General features: G+C 39.9%; 1 long non-coding RNA gene across 1 annotated transcript; it reads left to right on the forward strand.

Moving 5' to 3' along the window:
• Positions 1-3,901: 3,901 nt before the first annotated feature.
• LOC147656103 (uncharacterized) lies at positions 3,902-5,782 on the forward strand. The gene is made up of 3 exons (XR_015295054.1): positions 3,902-4,145; positions 4,254-4,459; positions 4,596-5,782. It is a non-coding gene; the product is annotated as an uncharacterized LOC147656103 (long non-coding RNA).

The following is a 5,782-nucleotide window of genomic DNA, read 5'->3' on the forward strand; positions in this document are numbered from 1 at the left end:
ATAAAAATCCAGGATTTTGTCGAAATCACGTCCTCTCTTTTCTCGACAGAATGTCAACGACACGTCCACGAGAGTGAAAACAAAAAAAAAAAAAAAAGAAAAAGAAAAAGAAAAAGAAAAAAAAAGGAAAAAGGAAAAAAGAGTGAAAACGCTTGGCTGTATTCTATTCGACGCGTGCTTTCGCGAACGGCACGTTTTCGAAAGTTTTTTGGCAAAAGCCACGATTACGATAGCAAAAAAAAAAGAAAAAAAAAAGAAAAGAAAAGAAACGAGAAAAAGACATACACATTATGGAAGATAAATCGTTTCGATCCATCTAGTTAAGAATCAAATCGAATAAATTACTTTTCGAAAAGTAAATTCTTTCAACTCGACCGATAAGTTAGATTCCGTTTGCAACTCACGACGAACCCGTTTCATCAAAAACCGAAAAGGGTTAACGATCCATCCATCAAACTATTACACGCTTTATTCACGAGGTGACGAAGTGAATCACAAACACACACACACACACGCACGCACGATCGGAAGGGTCTTCCTCGAATCGAATTGGCGGGCTGCACCTTGACGGCCAAGAGTCGATTACTCACGATCCCGTTAAAACCCGTTGATATCAGCCACGGAGTGGCCCCGACTAGTCTGAATCAGCGACCCACTTACCTCGAACCACCTCTTTACGTAAGAATTTCTCACGTTTCCCGCGTCTACATACATACACATCCCGTGCCGCCGCTCGCAAGTTTCGCGTGTCATTACGGGTAAACGCCTTCTTCCTCTCGCCTTTCCGCCATCCACCTCGATCTCCTCCACGCCCGTCCCCGCTGACCACAGACCGGTCGTCGACCTTTCGTACTCTTCCCGTTCGTTTACCGCACCGAGGAATTCTCCTTGCTTCTCTCCTCCTCCTCCTCCCCCTCCCTTCTTTTTCCTTCCTTTTCTTTTCTTATCTTTTGGCTCACGTGTCATCGCGGATTCCCTCCAAGGTAATTCGTAGAGGGTGCGGAGTAATTGGTTAATTGAGTTGGTTCATCGAGTTGCTGTATCTTCTTCCCTTTTTTCCTTTTTCTTTCGAAAAAGAAATGGTCGACTCTCGCGAGTATGATTTTGAAAGCAGCTTGGAACGTAGAGTGTAAATTAGAGCAATTACGGTTTCGATTCATATTTCATATTCTTTTCCTGTACACTTTTCATTGGCTTTTTCGAAGGAATCAAGGCAAGGAATTCCCTTCCTTCATTCAATTCGCTCGATCAATCCAGACGAGTTTCTCAAAATTTCCCTCCTCCTTGGAAATTTCAATTCCAAATATTCGAGTCGACGAGATAGATAGAAAAATAAGGCGACTTCGGAGGACAGGAAGTGGGTTAGTCAGCCGAGTTTACAAATGCCCGATGTTGTCAAAATTAAAACTAGGAATGGAGGGGGAAGGAAGGAGAGGCGAGCGGGAGTGGGACGAGTCGTCGATCGATGGAACGAGTTCCCCGGCGGCGAGGCCGCCGCTTTCCAGACAATCGGAGTCACCTTTGCCAGGTCGTCGAACCGGAGGGATTTCCTTCGCGCCACGGTGACGAGGTGACCATACGGTATTTCCTTCTGCTCTCCTCGCCCACCACCACCAGCAGCGCGGGAGTGCGGCCGCGGCCATTGTCGAGGAGGGGAGGGGAGAGGGGAGGAGGGGAGGAGGGGATCGAAGGCTCGCGGTGGAAAGAGATGGAAACAGAGAGAGAGAGAGAGGAAGGAGAGGGCAGGAGGAAAGAGGAAGAAGGCAGGTGGAGGAAGAGAAGAGCGTAACTGTACTCCATCTATCCCTGGGGCCTGCCAGCTCTTTTCAGAGTTCACGAACCCCGGTTGACCGGGCCGAATTCGAAGGTCGTTGCTCCAGTTTCTTCAGAGCCGGGAATTCCAGAAATGACATAATTATCGAGCAGCCGATCGTCGAGGCTGCACGAAGGCTATTTATTCGCTGGATCGATCAGATTTTATTCCGATTCCCTCTCTCTTTCTCTCTCTATTTCGGTTCGCTTTGGACACAGCGACGTGTTTAACTAGGAGACGGTTCGTTGAACCTTGCTTGCTTTCGAAGCTTACGGATTTTTTTTATTCTTTTATTTCAGAGAGGAATTTCGATCGAGAGGAAAATGTCGCCTTTGTTCTACTCTCCTTTCTCTCTTCTTCTTTTTTAGGGGGGAGTTTTCTTTTTACCCTTCAAAGGGACGATTTTGGGATCGTCTCGACGAAGTAATTTTTTTTTTTTCTTTCCGAAAGGATAATCGAGTGGATGAAAATAGAATCGTAGAATAGAAGAAGGTAAAGGCCCCGTTGTATAGAGAAAGGAATAATTTCGAATGGCTGGTATTAACATCGATATCGAGTCGATCGGCTCGTTTTTATAATCGCATATACCGCGAGAGAGAATCTGCATTGTCATGGATCCACTTCCGAGAAACACCGACGCATGAAAATAAATCGTAATCAAACTCGTTCCTTATCACGCCTGTGCAATCACGCCTCGCAATTATTGGCGTTGGATAACTTTAATTTGTATTCCACACCTTACGTAACACGTATTTCCAATACGTGAAATATAAGATACGAATAAAAAATCTATCCTTCTATTTATCCAATTGTATTTTCAAATGTAGCTGCGTAATCGAATTGTACGATTAAATTTAAGATCCTTCGTCTTTGAATGTTGCACCAATAATTTCACAAAGCGCATACATTTTTCATTGGAATATAATACAAGAGAAATAATTCTATTCTTAAATATATATATATATATATCTCATCAAATATCGTATACAATCTCGATAATAATAAGAACAACAATTTTATATATATAAAAACAAAGTGGACTTTAATCAACGAAACACGACACCACCAATGTGTTGCCACAAACTTAACTTCATTATCGTCGAGATTACGAGAGAGGACAAGCAGGGCGCAAAAAAAAAAAAAAAAAAAAGAGGAAAGAAGAAATAAGAGAGTAAAAAACGAAATATCGGAAGCGTTGTTGGATAATATCGGGCCACGTTATCAACGATACGCGACAATGGAGATTATGGGTTCGCGTGGGGGTTCAGTGAACGGGATCTGGGTCAGATTTTATCTGGGAGTGGAACGAAACCGAGGGGGGAAGGAAAACGATACGAATTTTCGAGGCGTTGGTCGCGCTTCGATACACTCGTCAGCGATTACTGTTAGATCAAGGACGATGGTCGGCCATCGAGGGAGAAAAATGTGTCTTCTTCCTCTTCTTCTTCGAAAGAGAGAGAGAAAGAGAGAGAGAGAGAGAGAGAGAGAGAGAGAGAAGCCTCGTGCGCGCCTCGTGCGCGCCTCGCTTTGTTCGCGAATCGTTCGTGACCGGCATCGTGACGGGCCGGTAATTGTCGAAAAGATCGTGCCACGCTTGGCTAATTGATATAATTGTACGATCGATATTTCTATCTTTCATTTTCGGTAAGAGACTGTTCCATCCGCGCGTACATATTTATATCGTTCTAACCATGCATCCGTTGGATATTAATTAAATCATCAGATAATTGAATCGAGATTTTATAAATAAATACTCGATAAAAGCGATATCGTAATGGGTACATAAACCCTTTTCCCCTACAAACTTCACTCTATCCATACTTTCCTTCGAGAAATAATAGACTTGCAACATTTACGACTTGCAATTTTCAAACGGCGAGGAAAACGATAAATCGAGTCTCGTTGAAGGGGGTTGGTTATTGGCTTGACTCGCGTTTCTTCCATTCTTGAAACGACGGAAGGAGAGCGCGGCGGTGAACCGCGAAGGGCGAAATCGCCGTCGCGCGGACGTTCACCCGGCGTTCTTGAACTTTCAGGGTCGCTTGACTCGCCTCCTCCAGCTCCCTCTTATCGTTTTAGCGAAATAACGCCCGATAGAATTACGCCCCTGGCTACACTATCTTCGCGCGGCCGCTAATTATCGCTACAACTCTATGCGGCCGAGGCGAAGATAAACTCTGGTTGGTTCGCGCCGGCAACGTTTCAACGAATATTGATTTTTTCAATTTTAGGCGTTGTTGTTGTATTTGGCCACGCGCGGAGGGAGGCGAAGGGAGATTTTCAGTTTTCTTATTTTATTAGCTCTTCGTTTAGGGGCAGAGGTGGAATATAGGTGAGTGTATCGTATAATGTACGCGTGATAAATGGGTCACGTGGTTTTAAGAATAATTAGAAAATTATAGATTCGTCGAGTTTTTAATTCACGACACGTTTCTTTCAGCTAAAGATAGTGATCTCTGAGAGATCATTTTTGGTCGGATCGGTTAGAAATGTTCCATCAAAAATTCACATTCTCCTTCTATTCCCAGTGAAGAAGTTATTTCGATAAAAAGTTACTAGACTATTTATTAATTATTCGATCTGTGAAACTTTATTATTCTCAAATTACGTTGGAAATTATAAATCATTGAATGTAGTTGATTAAAGGTAAGATTTTAAATTATTTCGTAACTTTTAAGATGTTATTTTTAACGATATTATCATTGTTCTATCGTTGGATCCGATTTTTGATTCGATTCAATTTTAAAGAAATCTACGATTACCATATCGCTATTCTTTGCAGTTTTTGGGTATCGAGTATTTCGGTGGGGGAAAGTTCAAGAAGAAAAGAAACCTGAAAAGTGATACGCCTCACCTTCGACACTCGCATTTACCAACTCGCTCTTCATTCACGAGGCATAAATAAAGGAGAGCGTTGAACCCAGCTCAACAAAGTGACAGAAAAGTGGCCAAGCCTCAGCCCATTTGCATTTCACGTTCAAATGTGTCAGAGTCCGTTGAAGAGCTCGAATTCGAATAAATTCTTTTGAAAAAAAAAAAAAAAAAGAAATGGAATGGAAATGGATAATTGGATGAAAATAAATTATATTTAAAAACTATTATCATCATTAACTATGATCAAAAAATAATATTTGTTAAAAATTTTCAGTAAATTAATTTCAGCCTGAGCGAAAATTAAAATACATGTTCTTATGAATTTTTTGATTTATAAATTGAAAAATAGTAATATTAATCGTCAAGAGCATTTATTCGAAATTTTTCTAATCTAATCTTTGTTTGAATGTTTAAGCCACCATGCCTGACCGACTTCATGACCATATCAAGGCCACTGTAACTTGATGTATTATGGGATGATTGTTTGAAGCGTAATTAGCACGGTTGAACATCGTTTCCTGAAGAGAGGGTCCTATATTCGTTTCATTTGGAAAGGTTACGTCGGTTAAGGATGACGTAATAATGATGAATTGGAATGACACCAGGAAGATGTGATCAAGGCAGAGAATTGGAAGCATTCGAGGAAGGAAGCGAAATGTTATGGAAATATTAATGAGGATATAATTGGATCATTATTTTTTTGAAGGAGATTGTTCAAAATGTATTGGTTCGAATGAAGAATGGAAAATTGAAAAAAAATTGTAACTTTTATAGAATCTTTATTTGTAATTCTTTTCTTGTTAAAAGTAAAATTAATTAATTTATTATACTTATTTATTACCTATTGAATTATTATATTTTATTAATATTTTAAAAAAATTTTACTTTTAACAGGAAAAGAAGTTATATAAAATTAATTAAGTATAAGTTTGTAATAGTGATAGTATGTAAGTAGAATGTAAGTAATATATAAGTAGTAATAATAAGTAGTACTTGTATTACAAATAAATTATAAGTAGAAATAAGTACATAGATTAACTTAATTTAAATATTTTAATGTAATTATTTTCTGTACTAAAAATAAAAAATAAATAT

This window comes from Apis florea, unplaced genomic scaffold (assembly GCF_048593485.1).
Source record: "Apis florea isolate Af1SG1 unplaced genomic scaffold, ASM4859348v1 contig_3811_pilon, whole genome shotgun sequence".
NCBI lineage: Eukaryota > Metazoa > Arthropoda > Insecta > Hymenoptera > Apidae > Apis > Apis florea.